The 20,687-nt window shown below is 42.4% G+C and overlaps 1 protein-coding gene and 2 pseudogenes across 7 annotated transcripts in view; 2 read left to right on the top strand and 1 right to left on the bottom strand.

The window, feature by feature from the left end:
• Window positions 1–20,687, bottom strand: part of LOC308468857 (uncharacterized protein) — a 144,885-nt gene that overhangs the window by 78,884 nt on the left and 45,314 nt on the right. The gene's annotated exons all lie outside the window — the stretch shown is intronic.
• LOC308468863 (DNA-binding protein inhibitor ID-3-A-like) lies at window positions 1,997–2,619 on the top strand (annotated as a pseudogene). Its single transcript has 2 exons — window positions 1,997–2,266; window positions 2,332–2,619. The product of its transcript is annotated as a DNA-binding protein inhibitor ID-3-A-like (transcript).
• LOC308468864 (DNA-binding protein inhibitor ID-3-A-like) lies at window positions 18,824–19,611 on the top strand (annotated as a pseudogene). Its single transcript has 2 exons — window positions 18,824–18,961; window positions 19,027–19,611. The product of its transcript is annotated as a DNA-binding protein inhibitor ID-3-A-like (transcript).

Below are 20,687 nucleotides of genomic sequence, written 5' to 3'. Positions count from 1 at the left end.
AACAACATTTTTGGGGGGTGAAGTGGAGGGTATATGGGAACCTATAATATCATTTATAATATAATCTGTTAATTGCGTTGTATTTAAAATTGAGTTTTAAAAGTAATGTCTATTATTTTTGTGTTTTTTTACTTTAGTATTGTAATGTATATTTTGTGTTGTGTGTGTTATATGTTATGTTTGTGATAAATGTTGAAAATAAATTTTAAAAATGGGGGGGGGGGAGAGAAGAAGTTAACCCATCAGGTGGGGAGAGCCGGTTGCGAGGCACATGGGGAACCCTTGCACCTTTTCTGCAGGGCTTGCGCGGCCCCCATCTGCATTGTCTGCAAGAGGTCGAAAGAGCACAGCGAACATGAACTTATTAATCTGGACCAGGCTTCACAGTGGTTGAAGCAAATAGTGCAGTTTCTGGTGCAAGAGAGACGAGTAATTATGGAATTGAAACTGGCTGAAGAAGAAAGAGCCAGGCATATCCGGCGGAGCTAGAGGAGGATAAGAACAAGATCATGGGCGCTTTTGAGTAGATGCACAACTTCCTGGAGGAGCTGCAGCGCTTTTGGCTGACCGAGCTGGAGGCTCTGGAGAAGGAGAAGAAGAAAAAAAAGAAAATAAATATCGTCAAGCTCTCGGAGGATATCGCCGGTCTCCGTGTGAGACGCACAGAAATGGAGAAGAATTGCCAACTGGCCGCTATTGAGTTTCTGAAGGGCATCGGGACTACGGTGACCAGGTTTCAGGAGTTGAAAAGAACCCTGGGAGATTCGACAGCATGCTGTACGTGCTGGGCCATGCAAAATTCACCTCAGGAAGATATTGGTGGGAGGTGGTGGTGAAAGAGGAGAAGGAGGAAAGGGAATGGGCCACCTGGGCCATAGGGGTTGCAAAAGAGTCTGTGAGGTGCAAAGGTTTTGTCAGCATGCTTCCTTCTGAGGGGATCTGGGCATTGGGAAGGCAAAGGATGAGTCAGCCTCATCTGATCCCTTCTGGGCTTCAACCCACCCTGAGCGGACCCCTTTGAGCTTGACTTATGAGCCCAGGAAGATCCGGGTGTCCCTAGACTATGAAGAGGGTCGTGTGGAATTCTGTTATGCCCACACTAATGGTTTGATCTTCAATTTCCAACAAGCCTCATTCTCTGGGGAGAAGGTCCAGCCCTTTTTCCATGTTTGGTGGGGAGTTGGTCTGAAGTGTTGAGTCCTGAGGACGATCCTCACCTCTCCCAGCTCTGCCACCCCCACCCTGAGAGGAGGTGGCAGACTAGCATTTTCTCCGCAATGTTATGAGTTTGTGGGTGCCAGACATCCTAAATTTCTGGATCCAGCAAATGTTAGAATTTAATCTGTGTGTGGTGTGTTAGAACTGTTGGGTGGGGCCCTTCCTGCAGTTCTGAGTTAGTTCAGAAAACAAAGCAGAGTTTGAAAGGAGAGTCTTTACAATTGGTGACCTAGGGGGAAGAAGTTGCAGTCTGGTAAAGGTGGCAAGCTGGGGAGAGGGTCAGAGCACGATTGTTGATGTTATTTTGAATCCTAAACTGCAGCTATGGAAGAGATTGTTTTTTGAAAAATAAATAAATAAAAAACCCTTTAAAAAAAAGAGGAAGAGGGGGGACAACGAAGTATACAATGGAAATTGAATAATATTGTATAAAAAGGATAATATAAGAGCATTTAGTTAGAAGACTTTGAAATTGAGGTAAAATAATGTAAGCAGAAATAGTAAATACTTAAAGAACCAGAAGGGGAAGTTGAGGGGAGTCTTTGGGTGGGGGGAGAACTGGATTTTATTTCATCCTTTTCTTTTCTTATGTTTAAGATGATTATGCTGATTTTAACATTGTATAACTGTAAAACCCAATTTAAAAAATTTAAAGAGGAAGAGGAGGAATACTACCGCTCAACTTTATGATCAGCGAAAATATTTGCTACTGCAAAGGTAGCATTTATGTTTGTAAAATATATACAGGGGGCTTTTTGCAAAGAGAAGCATTTTCTCCGTGCACGCAATAGAGAATCAACCAGGCTGGCAAGCAAAGGGCAGTATTGATCTGTCTCTCTCGAGGTTGCTTGCTTGCTTCTCCCGCCTTAAGGAAGGAAATCTTGCCCTTCTGCAAATCCCTGCTGGTTTCTCCTCCTTCGTGGCCATGAAAGGAATCAGCCCCGTCAGATCAGTCAGGATCTGCTAGGAAGCAAGCTGTGTGCTGCCTCTCTGATCAGAGCCTCACCATCACCCAGGGAACGAACAACAGAACGAAGCCCCTCGGCCAGTGACTCCTACTGAACAGGCCTTCAGTAAAATGCCATGAGTCTTGCCAAAACAAAAAAACCAGAGCCCAGCTCAGGAGGAGCCCAAGAACCTCCTTTACGACATGAATGACTGCTACTCCAAGCTGCGCGAGCTAGCGCCGAGGATCTTGCAAGGCACCAAAGTCAGCCAAGTGGAAATCTTGCAGCACGTCATCGACAATATCTTTGACCTGCAGATCATGCTAGAGGAACAGGCGAAGAAGGGGCAAGATCCACCCACAGCCAAGACTTCCTTACTCTCTTTAAAAGCAGCAGAGCGGGCATCTGAACTTTGTTCAAAAGAGGAGAGGAATCTCTGCCACTAACCTCTTAAAACAGACTGCAAGTGTGGGATCCTGGCACTTGGATCTCTCCAGTGAGACAGGAGATAGAAGAACAGATAAAATAAAGACCTGAACAGGGGAAAGGATCAGATGTTTTAACCCCGTGCATCCAGTAATGGAGAGACCTCCGCCATTCTCTTCCAGATAAACTGTAGAACATGGGTCTCAGATTTGGAAGGAGGTAGACTCCACCGTGGGAGCAGGGCCGGGGCGGGAGAGTGCTAGAGTCCTGTCTAGTGATGTTATATGGGATCAAATCCAATCTGTTACCTCTTAGCATGCGGACAGGCTGCTTGGACGAGTGAAACCAACCACCTGTCTTCTTGATCCTTGTCCATCCTGGCTGATAAAAGCAAGCCGGGAACAATGATGCCCTGTGCCAGGCAAAACAAGAAGCGAATGAGTACCGCAGGCAAATTCAGAGTCTCACCTGTGAAGTGGATGCACTTAAAGGAACTAACGAATCCCTGGAACGTCAGATGTGTGAGATGGAGGAGAACTTTAATCTTGAAGCAGCTAACTACCAAGACAACATTACCCGACTCTAGGAAGTGATCCAAAACATGAAGGAAGAAATGGCTCACCATCGGCACGAGCACCAAGACCTGCTGAATGTAAAGATGGCTCTGATTCTGAGATTGCCTCTTACAGGAAACTGCTGGAAGGAGAAGAGAGCAGAATCACAATGCCCATTTCGACCTGAACCTGACTTGTCCTGTTCTCAGATTGGGGACAGCCTCCCACCATCTTCTTCCCAACCTGTGGAAGGACCAGACTCAAATTCCTCACCTCTTGACCCCTCAGAAAAAGTCCAAGCTACAACCCCAGAGTGAAGTGCAAACCTCAACCCCACAAGTCATATGTCCTTAACTAAGATTTACATTCAGAGGGTGCTATCTAAAGAAGTATCTCCCATTTCAAGGAAGGCCACTTCAATTTCATCTAGTGCTTGGTCGCTTTCTTCACTGTCTTCCCAGGGCTGCTGGGCAAGCTCTACGGGCTCACTGACATCCATGAGGTCCATAGACTATGCTGCCAACCACAGGGTAGACTATGTCTGTAAGCTGAACAAGGAGAGGGAATTCCACTACTCTGCATCCGGTCCAAGCCGAATCACATGGTTTCCATGCTGTCTAGAAGGGGCAATGTGGCAGAAAACTACATAGGCTGCCACCCAGTGAAGTACAACTTAAAGCCTAGGCAGCGGATCAGCAAGAGCCTCATAAACCTCAGAGACTTTGCACTGCATTCATCATATGACTGCTTCTGAAAAATGGGATTGTGAGAGCTGGCACACATAATTGCCATACAGGGGGTGCTGCTGGCTTGGTGGTGGTTGTTTTTTTAACTTGGCTGCCCAGCCATCGTTGTGATACTGCAAGCCTTTCTCAGGCTTTGCCGTGCCATGGAGAAGAATGGTTTGGAATGCCAACCAATATGCACATTATACCTTGCAGCACAAAGGCAGCTATCGCATGGAAACACCTTCACGTTGCTCTTTGTGGCTTACATTTTGTGTGCGCCACTTGTAAGTGCTCCAGCCTTCACACTTGGTCAATTTTGTACTGTCCTTACAAATGTTGCTTTCTAGTGCTTTTTTAGTCTAAGAAATCATGGGCTAACTTGGTTTCATCAAGGGACAATAATATTACCCGTTTAGAAAGTGCAAAAAGAAAGTGTTTGCAACTGTGATTGTAGTGATCATCTGTCTAAAATATAAACATTGGAAGTTTTTGCACAGTTTCTGTATGCACATCAGCCATATTTATAAATAAATCATCATCAACATCAACATCTTTATACCCCACCCATTGGGCTGGCTTTCCCAAGGGACTCTGGGGGGCCTAGAGTATATCTAAAAATATCCAGCATTAAAAATCTCCTGATACACGGCTCAGGAGATCGAGAGGGAGAAGAAAGAGAAGGCAGGAAGGGTAACCATGTCAGATCACTAACTCCTCGAAATACAAATGTCTTCCGGATAGATTGCCCATAAACTCCACCCCTTGGTCCAACACGGTTACCTCTTCCATGCTTAGCTAACCTGTTCCTCCTTCCCTCTCTGAGGAAAAAAACCTTAACCTTTTCCCCATACAAATGTTTAACTTTAACATATAAAATACACACTAATATAAGCAACATCAAAATACCAAAATCCATTATAATCACAGGGTGCCAAGCCAAATTTAAAATGTTGGTCATGGAAGAGCTCTATCCTGAAAAGATGTCCCACCAATGGTGTGTGGTTCAATCCTGAATATCCTGAGTGACTCTTCTTAGCTTGGCTTGTTTTACTATGGCAATATTAGTACTTTATTTTATGGCACATTCCAAGTTTTTCCACAATCTTCATGTACTTTCTCTTTCCTTTTCTCCAAGCAGACTGAATCCCTCGCAAGCACCCCATCGGATACCTGCAGCCGCACAACTCAAACCCTGCCAGCACTGAACTGCCAGCACTGAACCATTATTGAAGTTACAAGAGATGCATTCTGACAAAATGAAAAGCTTAGTACAAATGAGAAGACATTCCCTTGGCTCCATAATGAGGACCAAATGGCTGTGGAGAACTTGTCTTGTGGAATCAGAAAGTTTGCTGCTGATGCAGTTAAACTGGAGCAGATGATAAAGGAACGAATGTTCAATGCTGCAAATGGAAAGTAGGCATGCCAAACTTATTGGAAGCTGTATGGCTGTACAAGCTGCATATGAATGGATTTTCTGTATTCCAGGATTTTTATATGATTTTGCAAACTTAACATATTCTCAGTGTGTTTGGCACTTTTGTATATCAAAATTGATACTGCTGTGAGGGGGAGGATTGCAGATGACTAAAGGACCAATTGACTGGAAGGGTTTCCCTTCAAAATGATGGTGGTAGTGGTGATAATAAAAGTATTGTGGTACATAAAAAAATTAAAAAATTTTTAAAAGGTTATAGCGTGGATGTTCACCTATGTAGGTGCCTTGTTCAATGGCCTGACACTGCTGCAACTGGCTCTGATTTTGCTCTTCACTATTCCCCTTCTTAATGAAAAGCACCAGGTGGAAATTGACCATTCTTGTGAACCAGAATTTCAGAAATGCACTGGCAAAAGTCCCAAGTTAAACCCAGGGATGAAGCGCAAACCTCAACCCCTCAAGCCAAGTTCTACAGTCAGTGAAAATATTTTGGTACTGCAATTCTACTATCGTTCTTTTTAAAATATAAAATTGCAGGTTTTCCCACAGTTTCTGTACGTACATCAGCTATATGTGCGCTTCTCCGTTTTTCTATTACACGATTGTCTTACAAACACGCCATCAGGTGGTACAGCCACACAACTCAAACCCTGCAATTGTTTGCAATTAAAGAACTCCTGAAGCGGCCTGCAAGTATTTCACTGAACTGCCAGTGCCCACTTTTGGAACAACGACAACCTTCGGGAAGTGTGCAATTCCAGAAAGACCATCAACCCAGTGTGATCCAGCAGCAGCTCCTATGCAGCCGTCTGCTGTCACTTGGATCAGAGACAAGACAACATACAAGAAAAGGTGTTTGCAACTGAGAACAGTGGCTGGAACATGGTGGGTGGGTGTGGTTGTCTGTCTTCCCAGGCTCCTTATGCTCCCCATTTACTCCTTTAATTACCCCAAAGTGTATTTCTACATATATAGCAGGAGACCAAAACACTGGAAAGAAAATACAGTCTTAAAGAGACTAGTAAATTAATTGTGATGCCTATGTTGAATTTCTATTTATTTTCTTGAGTCAGGGTACTACAATCAAGTGTTAGCATATAACTGAGGATGCTTCTAGAGTCCATGTTCTGTTTTCTGTGAAGCTCATTGTGTTTAACACAATGTGACAAATCAGGTAAAAACTGTTAACTTTATCGTTTTTCTCTGGTGCTGTCAGAGTGTATGCTTTTGCACATTTGAAGTGCAGTCTGAAAGCAAATTATGTATATAATAAATTACACCCCCCCCCTCCAAATCTGGGGCAAACTGGTGGAGACGATAGTGGTGGGGAAGCTACAAGAATTATTGGAAAACACAGATAATTAAATGCATTCCCATCTGGGCTGAATCCTGGCCATGGGGGCTCAATCCCCCCAATATTGAGGGGGCCAACATCCCCCGTTGGGTTGCTGTTATGGGGATGCAAATGACAGCCACCATCAGCTGCAAGAGACACACGCCATAGGTAGCGGAGCGGGAAATGCGACAGAAGGACACATCTTGGTCACATCGAGAGATATAACTTCACAGAGAACTGGGACTGCAGGTACAAGGCAGGGCACACTGAGCAGACCTCATCCTGGCCACCCAGGATGAGAAAGAAGGGGAAACATTTGATTTTATCTATTTGCATACTGCAGGGAATCACAACAGGTTTCCAAACAAACAATTTTTAACGAAGAAGACGGAACCAGAATGATTGGCAACTAAAGCAAAATCTTTAGTTTTATCATCACATCTTAAAGCAGCCTATGGGAGAAAACAATAAATTTGGTGCAGGGTACAAGTAGCCGAGTGGGACACATTTAGGTCACATTGAGGAATTTCACCACCAAGAGCCAAGGAAATGGGACTGGCCAGCGAGGCAAAGATGGAAGAGAAATTGGAATGTTAATTTCCCACACACACACACATTTGATGGGGCAGCTACAAGAATTCTTGGGGGGAAGGGGTTTGCAGAACAATTAAGGAAACAGTTCAAAGTAAAATATTTAGGACCAGCAAAGAACTATCTTGGTCTAGAGAACCAGTGATGGAAGTTTTTTGTTAAGTGAAAGAAACACAATAATTGAAAGCAACAACATGCACAACTGGTTATAAAGTTGGGAATTGTGTTGCAGGATGTGTGAATACTTTTGTATTTGTTTATAATGCTGTATTGTTTCTGTTTGAATGAGAGGGGGTGTTAGGAAAACGTTCTTTAAGAAACAGATAAAAGTTCCTGGAAGCTTTAAAAAGGGTTCCAGAATTTTCTTTAGTGCCTAGGAGTGGCACTCTAGGATTGATTGGTGTCCACTGGAGGTGCAAATAAGAGAGGAAGTTGCAGGCTGCAATGTCTGTACAAGGAAAGCACACGCACGTGCGCGTGCGCACACACACACACACACAGGCACGCACAAAGTATCTGCACACACGCTGACAACAAGGTTGGAAGTAAGACAATGTGTGCTGCTGATACTGTGAGTTTTGCTGTGTCAGGATTCTTAATTCCTGGTTTGAGATTATACTGTGCTGGAGATATAAAGAAGGAATTTCAATTTGCAGTGTTGCATTTAACTTGCCTTAAAAGGTGGAGAGAGAAATGTAGTATTTGCACTTACAAAAAAATGAAAAGATGAGAAATGGGGGGCGGGGGGAAATTGTGCATGTCCTCCACTTTGTATAACAATAGCTTAAAAATGAATAAGTGGTTTATTAATAAATAAAGGAAAAAAGAATATTTTTTCTTTACCTTCTGGTAGGAAACCATTCTAATATTCTGTGTGTAAAAAGTATCTGTATTATATTGTAATTTGAATTTTGTGTAATTAAGACAACAACCTCGTGCACTCTGCAAAAACAAGACCAAGAAAGAATTTAAAGAGCTTCTTTCTGCTGCTCTCATTCACCGTGTTGAGTGTTGTGAGTGTGGTGGCTTGCATTGCCTTGGTCCGCTTCTCAGTGACCATCCGTAGAGGGTGGGACAAGCCATTCCTTGGACCTCCGCCAGGATCCAAGAGGAGTCACCCCACCACCAGTGCTTTTCCAGTAGGGGAGAGTAGTGGATCCGGGTGTGCGTGAGTGGCAGGGCCTCCTGAGACCTCTAGTCGTCTTTCCAATGGACAATGTATGCTGGTCTGTATGATCCCTATCAATAGTTATTATGATTTCTTCATTCAGTGGGGCTTGAAAATAAAGTTATTTTTCACATCCAAAAAAACCAAGAAAAAGAAAAACATTTATTTGAATTTTCATTCAGTATGGAAAAGGAGAGAAGAAAGATGCAGTGCTTCATCAGGCACAATCATTAGAGAGGTTCATTTAGGGATTAATTAACAAAAAAAGAGGAGGGAGTCCTAACAGCCAGAGAGGGCGCTCTGCTTGGAAAGCAGCAAAGCTATATGTACTCATCACTCCTTTTCTGCACCAAGATCAAATCCCTTTTCGAAAAGCCCTTAGATTGGCTACCCAAAAGAAACATTGGAAAAAATAACAGAAACACTAACAGAATAATCCGGAAAACCAAAGCAATAATCACCACATCTTAATACATTCTATGGCACAAAACCATTAAAACCTGTACTGGGAAGAAATATATTTGTGTTATAATTGATTATGTTTCTAGATATTTGGGCTATTATCCTGCCCAACCCTGCTGTAGATCACCTCGTGAAATCTTTCAACCTAACATCTAATGACATCAGCTACATGAACGCTTCAGCCCTCTTCTATAGCAAAATGGATTCCCTTGCAAACACGCCATCAAGTGCTACAGGCATACAACGCAAACCCTGTGATTCAAGAACTTTTCCATTACTTAAACAGGTCCACATTTGTCGCTGCGGCAGCAACACTGTTAACTTGAATGTGCTGCACACCTGTGGTTTTCTGCCTCCCCCCCACCTTCTTTTACTCCCACTTTCCTCCCCCATATCCTAAAACTTTCCTCTTCATAGCTGCTGCTCAAGTACTATCTTTCCTTTTCAAATACAAAATTGCAGGTTTCTCCACAGTTTCTTTACATACATCAGCAATATGTATGCTTCAGCCCCTTCCTACACCAAAATGGATTCCGTTCCTAACATGCCTTCAGGTGGTGCAGCCACACAGTTCACACCCTGCCCTTAATGAACTTTTCAGTTACTGCACACACTCCAAATTTGTGGAGGATGCACCTGTGTTACTCGCAGCCGGGTATCCCAAAACCTCTCAAAACAAGTTTCCTTTCTCCATTTCTACACCAAGATTCAATCCCTTGCCAACACCTAACCAGAAGATGCAGCTACACAACTCAGACCTTATATAAACCATGGATAAAATATATATTGGTGCATTTCACCAATCGAAGCCTTTGGTGTTAAGAAAAACATGAAGGGAAATTGGGCAACATATAAAATGTTATTAGAGGGGGAAATTAATAAATTAAGAGGAAAGGTCTTTGAAATCCACATATATTTGACAGGCTGGCTCCAATACTTCCAACTGAATGAAAGACAAGGAAAATAGGGTTTGCTGGAGAAATATCAAAACTAAAGTTAAATCTAATCGAGCCTAAAGGAGAATATCTATCTAAAATGTATAATCGCCTCTACAATTCACACCCTGCCATCAAAGAACTTTTGTCTCACTTAAAGCGCTCAACCTTTTCTGAGGATGCACACCTCAGAACACACAGGGACAGAGGAAGCGAAAAGGACAGGCCGCACAACAAGCCAATGACTTCTGTCTTCAAGGTAAAATTTTCGGATGACCCGAACCTTTTCTCAAAAGGGGGGGAATACGAAGAACCGCTGGAATACTGAGATGAAGAGGAGGAGGAAGAAGAGGAGTACGACAAGATTGGTAACCACAGAATGCTTTCCATTATTGAAGTTACAAGAGATGCATTCTGACAAAATGAAAAGCTTAGTACAAATGAGAAGACATTCCGTTGGCTCCATAATGAGGACCAAATGGCTGTGGAGAACCTGTCCTGTGGAATCAGAAAGTTTGGTGCTGATGCAGTTAAATTGGAGCAGATGATAAAGGAACGAATGTTCAATGCTGCAAATGGAAAGTAGGCATGCCAAACTTATTGGAAGCTGTATGGCTGTACAAGCTGCATATGAATGGATTTTCTGTATTCCAGGATTTTTATATGATTTTGCAAACTTAACATATTCTCAGTGTGTTTGGCACTTTTGTATATCAAAATTGATACTGCTGTGAGGGGGGGAATTGCAGATGACTAAAAGACCAATTGACTGGAAGGGTTTGCCTTCAAAATGGTGGTGGTAGTGGTAATAATAAAAGTATTGTGGTACCAAAAAAATTTTTGATTTTTTTTAAAAAGGTTATAGAGTGGATTTTTTAATGTGGGTGTTCACCTATGTGGGTGTCAGGGAAGAGTGCCTTGTTCAATGGCCTGACACTGCTGCAACTGGCTCCGACTTTGCTCTTCACTATTCCCCTTCTTAATGAAAAGCACCAGGTGGAAATTGACCATTCTTGTGAACCAGAATCTCAGAAATGCACTGGCAAAAGTCCCAAGTTAAACCCAGGGATGAAGCGCAAACCTCAACCCCTCAAGTCAAGTTCTACAGTCAGTGCAAAAAAATTGCAGGTTTTCCCACAGTTTCTGTACGTACATCAGCTATATGTACGCTTCGCCCTCTTTCTACACCAGGATTGTCTTACAAACACGCCATCAGGTGGTACAGTCACACAACTCAAACCCTGCTATTAAATAACTCCTGTCAAGACACTTCTGAAGTGGTCTGCAAGTATTTCACTGAACTGCCAGTGCCCACTTTTGGAACACTGGCCACCTCTGGGAAGTGTGCAATTCCAGAAAGGCAATCAACCCAGTGTGATCCAGCAGCAGCTCCTATGCAGCCATCTGCTGTCACTTGGATCAGAGACAAGACAACATACAAGAAAAAGGTGTTTGCAACTGAGAACATTGGCTGGAACAAGCCGGGTGTGTGTGGTTGTCTGTCTTCCCAGGCTCCTTATGCTCCCATTTACTCCTCCTTGCCCTACAACTCTCATCATAACAGGTTTCCAAACAAATAAACAACTTTTAACCAAGAGGAAGGAACCAGAATGATTGGCAACTCAAACTAGAGCAAAATCCTCAGTTTTTTAAACCACATCTTAAGCCAGCCTATGGGAACAGACAATTAATTTGGCTCAGGGTGCAGGTAGCCGAGTAGGACATACGACAGATGTAGATGAACACATCTAGGTCTAACTGAGGAAACTTGACCACACAGTGATAAGGAAATGGGACTGTCCAGCGAGGCAAAGATGGAGGAGAAATTGGAATGTTAAACCCCCCAAATCTGGGGGAAACTGGTGGAGACAATAGCGGCGGGGAAGCTACAAGAATTATGGGAAAACACAGATAATTAATTGCATTCCCCTCTGGGTTGAATCCTGGCCATGGGGGCTCAATCCCCCCAATATTGAGAGGGCCAGCATCCCCCATTAGGTTGTTGTTATGGGGAAGCAAATGACAGCCATCTTCTGCTGCAAGAGACACACACCATAGGGAGCCAAGCGGGACATGCGACAGATGTGGAAGGACACATCTCGGTCAAAACGAGAGATATAACTTCACAGAGAAGTGGGACTGGCAAGGGAAATGGCCCGCTAGTCGAAGATGAGGTAGAGGAATGGGAAACATTCAATGTATCCATCTGTAGATCATTTGCATGCTGCAGGGCTTCAAACAATGTTTCTAAACCAATAAACAAAAAATAAATAAAAAGTTTTGTTCATGGTAACATTAGCATTGTATACAGAAACAATAGGTTCCTTTCATATCTTTATGTATTGGCTTATTTAAAGTATTTGTACTTTCCCTCTCCTTCTGAAAAGTTCAAAGCATGATTTAGCAATTTAGAATATTGGTAAGAAAGCAGTAGGAGAGATAACCTCCCCTCCTCCCCTTCTCTTTACTTATTTGCTTCCATTTTAAAGGGAGAAGAGAAGCATACATGTGTGAAAAGCAATGTTGTCCAATGAAATTTGATATTGTCTCACACCAGGCCCAAAGACCTTTGAAGAAAAATACAATGGTGCATACCAGGCTATCAGCCCCTGTGTAGTTCAGATTCTGCAGTTTGATTGCACCCAAACGGCAGAACATTCAGAGTGTTCCTTGCAGGCGTGTCTTAAACTTTAATACAATGGGGCTCCAACCATTTGTGCCATATGACCAAGTAAGGCAACCCCAAGTTACATAAATGCAGCTTGTATGTATATTTTGGATTATAGTTTTTTAACATCATTTTTTGAGGGTGAAGGGGACTTTCAAGAACATGAAAACTGAGGTGTCTTAGGGCTGTTTTGCCTCATGGTTTTTGTTGCTCAACTCTAATAGAGAGAACACACATGTATCCTTTTTTGGCAGGAAGGTTGATTTCTTCATCCATAAATTCTACTTCCTTTGGTGTGTGTGTTTTTTAAAAAAACTTTTCATAAAAGCTTTTTGCATAATAAATCTTAAGCTGGTGTTTCTTTAAAAAAACCAAATACACACACACACACACACACACACGTACATTGCAATTTCTGCTGCAGTTTCTCAACATACATCAGCAGAGTTTATGCCTCAAGAGGAGAGAAGTGAACGGCAGTGCTTCATCAGCCACATTTGCCTCTGCGGCAGCAACACTGTCAACTTGAATGTGCTGGACATCTGTGGTTTTCTGCCTCCCCGCACCCTCTTTTACTTCCACTTTCCTCCTCCATATGATAAAACTTTCCTCTTCATTGCTTCTGCTATAGTACTATCTTTCCTTTTGAAATAAAAAAGTGCAGGTTTCTCCACAGTTTCTGTACATACATCAGCAATATGTATGCTTCAGCCCTTTCCTACACCAAAATGGATTCCGTTCCAAACATGCATTCAGGTGGTACAGCCACACAGCTCACACCCTGCCTTTAATGAACTTTTCAGTTACTGCACACACTCCAAATCTGCGGAGGATACACCTGTGTTACTCGCAGCCAGGTATTCCCAAACCCCTCAACACAAGTGTCCTTTCTCCTTTTCTGCACCCCGATTCAGTCCCTTGCCAACACCTTACCAGAAGATGCAGCTACACAACTCAGACCTTATATAATCCATGGACAAAATATAAATATCTCCTGGAACCTACAACACCTTGGTGCATTTCACACATTGAAGCCTTTGCCGTTAAGAAGAAAAACATGAAGTGAAATTGCGCAACATATAAAATGTTATTGGGGGGGAATTAATAAATTAAGAGGAAATGACTTTGACATCCATATATATTTGAAAGGCTGGCTCCAATACTTCCAACTGAATGAAAGACAAGGAAAATAGGGTTTGCTGGAGAAATATCAAAACTAAAGGGAAACTCTAATCCAGCCTGAAGGAAAATATCTATTTAAAATGTATAATCTGCTCCACAATTCACACTCTGCCATCAAAGAACTTTTCTCTCACTTAAAACGCTCAACCTTTTCTGAGGATGAACACCTCTGAACACATAGGGACAGAGAAAGCTAACACATTCTGCAGCTTGATTGCCCCCAATGGCAGAACATTCAGAGTGCTCCTTGCAGGTGTGTCTTAAACTTTAATACCATGGGGCTCCAACCATTTGTGCCATATGACCAAGCAAGGCATCTTTCCAACTGCAGCAGCCCCATTTTTTTTGTAAAAGATGGAAAAAACACAGTTCCATGGCAGAACAGGTAATGTAGTGTGAAAGAAACATTGGAAAAAATAACAGTAGCCCTAACAGAATAATCAGGAAAACCAAAGCAATAATCACCACATCTAAATACAGCCTATAGCACAAAACAGAAGATGCAGCTACACAACTTAGGTGTTATATAAACCACGGATGAAATGTATAAATATCTCCTGGAACCTACAAGCCCTTGGTGCATTTCACCCATCGACGCATTTGCCGTTAAGAAGAAAAACATGAAGGGAAATTGGGCAACATATAAAATGTTATTAGAGGGGGAAATTAATAAATTAAGAGGAAAGGGCTTTGAAATCTATGTATATTTCACAGGCTGGCTCCAATACTTCCAATTGAATGAAAGGCAAGGAAAATGGGGTTTGCTGCAGAAATATCAAAACTAAAGGGAACTCTAATCCAGCCTAAAGGAAATTATCTATCTAAAATGTTTAACCTCCTCCACAATTCACACTCTGCCATCAAATAACTTTTGTCCCACTTAAAACACTCAACCTTTTCTGAGGATGAACACCTCAGAACACATAGGGACAGAGGAAGCTAAAACATTCTGCAGCTTGATTGCCCCCAAGTGGCAGAACATTCAGAGTGCTCCTTGCAGGCATGGCTCCAACCATTTGTGCCATATGACCAAGTAAGGCATCTTTCCAACTGCAGCAGACCCATTTCCATTGTAAAAGATGGAAAAAACACAGTTCCATGGAACAACAAGTTCTTTGTAAAAGATTTTGGGCTATTATCCTGCTCAACCCTGCTGTAGATCACCTCATGAAAGCTTTCGGCCAAATATCTAATGACATCACCAAAGACAAGAAAAATCTACTCCTTTACACAACAACAGCTGCCAGAATATTGATTGCAAAAAAACTGGAAGGGAGAGAAAATCCCATCACTATCAGAATGGCAATACAAACTCGACGAGTTTGCAGAAACCACAAAATTGACAGCAATTATTAGAGGCCACTCAAATCAGAGAATAATTAGAGAGTGGGATGGAGTGAAGGAATAAATGAAAAATATGGTTCTGGAATTGAAATATTAATAGAGAATGTGTAAAACGTGCAGGGGTAAGGAAGAAAATGATAATAGATGCAATTGAATAATTATTAAATTATAACACCACAACAAGATGGAAGTAAAATATTGAGATCACACATGGGTGAAGGGGAGTGGGGGAACCTATAATATCATTTATAATATAATCCGTTAATTGCGTTATATTTATATACAACAAATGGAAGCCTAGAGTATTTAGATATATTTTAATTTAGGTAATCTATGTAATAGGCTTATGTTAGAAAATGAATATGGATTTTGAATTTGATATTTGCAAAAAAAAAATTGGTTTTGAAATAAAAAAGAAAAAAAAGAAAAAGAAACCATTTGCACCCACTGGAATCAGCCAGCAAGTGATCCACAAGAGCCAGATTCTGGAATTGAACAATTCAAAGCACATCTATCTTCATTTTTCATTCTGGCCAAAATTATGCCAATAACCATAAACTAAATTTGGCATCAATTGTGTCTTTATTTGGGGAGGTCTTGGAGGTCTTAACACGCAAGGCACCAAAGTCAGCCGTGGAAATCTTGCAACACGTCATAGATTCCATAGGTCCTCTCCAGTTGTACAGAAGATAGAAGAAGAGAGAGAGAAAAGACCTTGACTGGGGAAAGGATCAAATGAATTAACTCCGTGCATCCAGTAATGAAGAGACCCCCATCATTCTCTTCCAGCTAAACTGTAGAACATGGGTCTGGCCAGTCAGTTTCAGATGCCTTGACTGGTCTTCCAGAAACAACTTTCTGCCCTCAATCTGTTATTCTCTTCCAACAGCCTGAAAACAAAATTTGCAGGCCGGGGAGGTGGGGCAGTGAAAGCGAGCCCACTTTTTAATAATATGGTATGGCTGTATTAAACAAGAAGAAACTTTGCACAAGAAGAAATTTTGTGGGGTTTGTGTGTGAGACTGGGCGGGTTATTATTATTATTATTATTTTTAAAGCTCTGAACACTCAGATTCTTCATGCTAGTTTACTGGTCAGGAGATTTCTTACTGAAATCGCACACTTCCAATATTGCAACCGCTTGTGACAAATGTGGACTGATCTGTCGTTTGCTCAGAAAAAGGGCAACAAAAAAACCCAACTTTGCATATATGCAGCGTGGATGTATATTTTGGATTATAGTTTTTTAACAACATATTTGGGAGGTGAAGTGGCGGGTATATGGGAACCTATAATATCATTTATAATATAATCTGTTAATTGCGTTGTATTTAAAATTGAGTTTTAAAAGTAATAAGTCAATTAGTTTTGTGTGTTTTTTCTTTAGTATTGTAATGTATATTTTGTGTTGTGTGTGTTATATGTTATGTTTGTGATAAATGTTGAAAATTAATTTTAAAAATTGGGGGGGGGGAGAGAAGTTAACCCATCAGGTGGGGAGAGCCGATTGTGAGGGACATGGGGAACCCTTGCACCTTTTCTGCAGGGCTTGCGCGGCCCCCATCTGCATTGTCTGCAAGAGGTCGAAAGAGCACATGAACTGATTAATCTGGACCAGGCTTCACAGTGGTTGAAGCAAATAGTGCAGTTTCTGGTGCAAGAGAGATGAGTGATTATGGAATTGAAACTGGCAGAAGAAGAAAGAGCCAGGCATATCCGGCGGAGAAAGGAGGAGGAGAAGAACAAGATCATGGGCGCTTTTGAGCAGATGCGCAACTTCCTGGAGGAGCTGCAGCGCTTTTGGCTGACTGAACTGGAGGATCTGGAGAAGGAGATGAAGAAGAAAAAGGAAATAAATATCATCAAGCTCTCGGAGGATATCGCCGGTCTCAGTGTGAGACACACAGAAATGGAGAAGAAGTGCCAACTGGCCACTATTGAGTTCCTGAAGGGCATCGGGACTACGGTGACCAGGTTTCAGGAGTTGAAAAGAAGGCGGACACTGCTGGGACTCTCTCCAGGCATTTACACTCAGAAAAATTCATTTCAGAAGGATACCTTGGAGAAATGCAAAGGGCTACCGATGCAGGCACTGAACAAAGTGAGTGTCATTCTGGAGCCAGTAACAGAACACCCTTTTCTTGTTATAACCTGAAGAGTTTGAGAAGAAGAAGGAAGGCAGGACGTGCTGGACAACCCTGAGAGATTCAACAGCATGCTCTACGTGCTGGGCCATGCAAAATTCACCTCGGGATGATACTGGTGGGAGGTGGTGGTGGAAGAGAAGGAGGAGGAGGAAAGGGAATGGGCCACCTGGGCCGTAGGGGTTGCAAAAGAGTCTGTGAGGTGCAAAGGTTTTGTCAGCATGCTTCCTTCTGAGGGGATCTGGGCCAATGGGAAGGCAAAGGATGAGTCAGCTTCATCTGATCCCTTCTGGGCTTCAACCCACCCTGAGCAGACCCCTTTGAGCTTGAATTATGAGCCCAGGAAGATCTGGGTGTCCCTAGACTATGATGAGGGTCATGTGGAATTCTGTTATGCCCACACTAATGGTTTGATCTTCAATTTCCAACAAGCCTTATTCTCTGGGGAGAAGGTCCAGCCCTTTTCCCATGCTTGGTGGGGAGTTGGTCTGAAGTGTTGAATCCTGGGGACGATCCTCACCGCTCCCAGCTCTTCCACCCCCACCCCAGATTGAGAGGAGGCGGCATCCTAGCATTTTCTCCGCAGTGTTATGAGTTTGTGGGTGCCAGATATCCTAAATTTCTGGATCCAGTAAATGTTAGAATTTAATCTGTGTGTGGTGTGTTAGAACTGGATGCCAGAGAGTAGGTTTAGCAAGCATTAAAATACAAGCCAGGCCAGCTTCCCCATGTCAGGGAAGTGCCTGGGAGACGAGCCATGGTTCCCACACCATTATTTTGTACAACTTTATTTTGTACCACTTTATTTTGTGCAACTGAAAAACTTTAAAATGTTAATAATAAAAGAACTACGTGGTGGAAGGAAGAAAAGAAGGAAGGAATGAGCCATTAAGAAAAGTCACGGAGAATGGGTTTCTGGACCAGATAAGAGTTGGGTGGGGCCTTCCTGCAGTTCAGAGTTAGTTCAGAAAACAAAGCAAAGTTTGAAAGGAGAGTCTTTACAATTGGTGACCTAGGGGGAAGACGTTGCAGTCTGGTAAAGGTGGCAAGCTGGGGACAGGGTCAGAGCACGATGGTTGATGTTATTTTGAATCCTAAACTGCAGCTATGGAAGAGTTTGTTTTTTGAAAAATGAAAAATAAAAAACCCTTAAAAAAAAGAAGAGGGGGAACAACCAGGTGTACAATGGAAATTGAATAATAGTGTATAAAAAGGATAATATAAGAGCATTTAGTTAGAAGACTTTGAAATTGAGGTAAAATAATGTAAGTAGAATTAGTAAATACTTAAAGAACCAGAAGGGGAAGTTGAGGGGAATCTTTGGGTGGGGGGAGAACTGGATTTTATTTCATCCTTTTCTCTTCTTATGTTTAAGATGATTGTACTGATTTTAACATTGTATAACTGTAAAACTCAATTTAAAAAAATTAAAAAGGAAGAGGAAGAGGAGGAATACTACCGCTCAACTTTTTGATCAGTGAAAATATTTGTACTGCAAAGGTAGCATTTCTGTTTTTAAAATATATACATGGGGGTTTTTTGCAAAGAGAAGCATTTTCTGCGTGCACACAGTAGAGAATCAAGCAGGCTGGCAACCAAGGGGCAGTATCTCGAGGTTGCTTGCTTGCTTCTCCCGCCTTAAGGAAGGAAATCTTGCCCTTCTGCGAATCCCTGCTGGTTTTTCCACCTTTATGGCCATGAAAGGAATCAGCCGCGTCAGATCAGTCAGGATCTGCTAGGAAGCAAGCTGCGTGCTGCCTCTCTGATCAGAGCCTCACCATCACCCAGGGAACGAACAACAGAACGAAGCCCCTCGGCCAGTGACTTCTGCTGCACAGGCCTTCAATAAAATGCCATGAGTCTTGCCAAAACAAAAAAAACAGAGGCCGGCTCAGGAGGAGCCCAAGAACCTCCTTTACGACATGAATGACTGCTACTCCAAGCTGCGCGAGCTGGTGCCGAGGATCCCACAAGGCACCAAAGTCAGCCAAGTGGAAATCTTGCAGCATGTAATCGACTATATCTTTGACCTGCAGATCGTGCTAGAAGAACAGGCGAATAAGGGGCAAGATCCTCCCACAGCCGAGACTTCCCTACTCTCTTTAAAAGCTGCAGAGCGGGCATCCGAACTTTGCTCAAAAGAGGAGAGGAATCTCTGCCACTAACCTCTTAAAACAGACTGCAAGTGTGGGATCCTGGCACTTGGTCCTCTCCAGTGAGACAGGAGATAGAAGAAGAGAGAAAAAATAAAGACCTGAACAGGGGAAAGGATTAGATGTTTTAACGCCATGCATCCAGTAATGAAGAGACCACCATCATTCACTTCCAGATAAACTGTAGAACATGGGTCTGGCCAGCCAGTTGCTGATGCCTTGACTGGTCTTCCAGAAACAACTTTCTGCCCTCAATCTGTTATTCTCTTCCAACGGCCTGAAAACAAAATTTGCAGGCCGGGGAGGGGGGGCATTGAAAGCAAGCTCACTTTTTAATAACTATCGTATGGCTGTATTAAACAAGAAGAAACTTTGCAGAAGAAGAAATTTTGTGGCGTTTGTGTGTCACTGGGCGGATTATTATTATTATTATTAAAGCTCTGAACACTCAGATTCTTCATGCTAGTTTACTGGTCAGGAGATTTCTTACTGAAATCACACACTTCCAACAATGCAGCAACTTGTGACAAATATGGACTGATCTGTCATTTGCTCAGAAAAAAGGGCAACAACAACAAAAAACCTCAACTTACATATATGCAGCTTGTATGTATATTTTGGATTATAGTTTTTTAACATCATTTTTTGGGGGTGAAGGGGACTTTCAAGAACATGAAAACTGAGGTGTCTTAGGGCTGTTTTGCCTCATGGTTTTTGTTGCTCAACTCTAATAGAGAGAACACACATGTATCCTTTTTTGGCAGGAAGGTTGATTTCTTCATCCATAAATTCTACTTCCTTTGGTGTGTGTGTTTTTTAAAAAAACTTTTCATAAAAGCTTTTTGCATAATAAATCTTAAGCTGGTGTTTCTTTAAAAAAACCAAATACATACACACACACACACACACACACACACGTACATTGCAATTTCTGCTGCAGTTTCTCAACATACATCAGCAGAGTTTATGCTTCAAGAGGAGAGAAGTGAACGGCAGTGCTTCATCAGCCACATTTGCCTCTGCGGCAGCAACACTGTCAACTTGAATGTGCTGGACATCTGTGGTTTTCTGCCTCCCCGCACCCTCTTTTACTCCCACTTTCCTCCTCCATATGATAAAACTTTCCTCTTCATTGCTTCTGTACTGTACATTGCTATAGTACTATCTTTCCTTTTGAAATAAAAAATTGCAGGTTTCTCCACAGTTTCTGTACATACATCAGCAATATGTATGCTTCAGCCCTTTCCTACACCAAAATGGATTCCGTTCCAAACATGCCTTCAGGTGGTACAGCCACACAGCTCACACCCTGCCTCAATGAACCTTTCAGTTACTGCACACACTCCAAATCTGCGGAGGATACACCTGTGTTACTCGCAGCCAGGTATTCCCA

This window comes from Podarcis pityusensis (genome assembly GCF_964106645.2).
Source record: "Podarcis pityusensis genome assembly, chromosome: Z".
NCBI lineage: Eukaryota > Metazoa > Chordata > Lepidosauria > Squamata > Lacertidae > Podarcis > Podarcis pityusensis.
Note: the sequence above shows the minus strand (reverse complement) of the source record. Positions and strands in the feature narration are given on the sequence as shown.